Below are 1,392 nucleotides of genomic sequence, written 5' to 3'. Positions count from 1 at the left end.
GAAAGATGTGAACATCCCACCCAACACAGGAAGGGCCACCAAAGGGAAGAGGGGTAGAGCTACATCTCTGTGTCTCAGCAGCGGTTCACAGAAATAATAGAAATCGGATTGAACCCTAACCAGAGAAGCCTTATTCACAGAATACCAAGTAGACCTCTGGCAAGCAATCAGTCTTTGATTGATCTGGAGATGATTATTATTGGTCTGGGAAAAAAGGTACCACAGTGGCCTTGACACTTAGTAGGCATGAAATAGAGGCAGCACTCACTGTACTCTGTATTGAATAGGCATTAGATAAATACTGGCTATCATAATAAATGAATTAAAAAGATGTCAAGCATTCCCTGCACAGCCACGAAGAAATTACTTGGCATGAGTACAAAAGAAAAGGTGCTTTATGTCTTCTAACCTTTCATGCATTGATTTCTCTTAAAAGTTGTTTACCTCTCTTGCATATCTATACTTATTTCAGAGGAATAATGTTAGTAAGGTTCAGAGGAATAACTCTGAAAAAAAAATTCGATCTTTCTCAACTCTTTTCTGTAATCATCCTCTCTATTCCCCTTAAAGTTCAAGGTTAGTTTTTTCCTCAGTGATTACCTAACTTTTTTATCCACAGAATCCATACCAGTTAATGACAGTGATTATATTTTGAGTAAAGAATGAAAAATCTACATTTGCAGAATGAACAGATCCAGGAGCAAAACCTAACAGTACAATTATTTTTAACCAATTAATTCATTATTAAGGGCAATATAGGTCTTTGAAGGTTTACCACTAACAAGATGAAAACATCTGAAACCCTCAACATCAGGTCAATAGAGCATATTAGAGAATACTTAGAGCTACAGATGGTGATGGTCAGCTGCCCTCAGTGGGGCATATTAGACTTCCACACAGACTTTAACAATCAAGTGAATAAGGCATTCATGCAATCAATAATGCAGGATATACGCAAAGAGCCCCCCAGATCCAATGGTGTGCTAGAAAGCAACTTTGTCCCAGAAGAAAGGCTCTGGACCTGGGATAGCAATTTACCCTGGTGCCTTGAGTTGCCTCTGGCACCAAGGGCACAGGATGGAGGGGATAAAATAGCTCTCTGGCCTCTTGGAGCTGGGGCCAGGTCAGAAGAAGCATGGGCTGTGGTGGTAGCTTCCCGGAAGGGAGCCTACTAAGGGCCTCATCACTCCACAGGGGATGTGAAGCTATATCCTCAAGAAAGTCAAAGTGTTAGTCATTCGGTCATGTCCGACTCTTAGCAATCCCATGGACTGTAGCCTGCCAGGCTCCACTATCCGTGGAATTCTCCAGGCAAGAATACTGGAGTGGGTTGCCATGCCCTCCTCCAGTAGAGCCATAACCCAAATGGCAAGAGCTCAAAACCATCTGTAT

Source organism: Bison bison, unplaced genomic scaffold (assembly GCF_000754665.1).
Source record: "Bison bison bison isolate TAMUID 2011002044 unplaced genomic scaffold, Bison_UMD1.0 scf7180017864369, whole genome shotgun sequence".
NCBI classification, from domain to species: domain Eukaryota; kingdom Metazoa; phylum Chordata; class Mammalia; order Artiodactyla; family Bovidae; genus Bison; species Bison bison.
Note: the sequence above shows the minus strand (reverse complement) of the source record.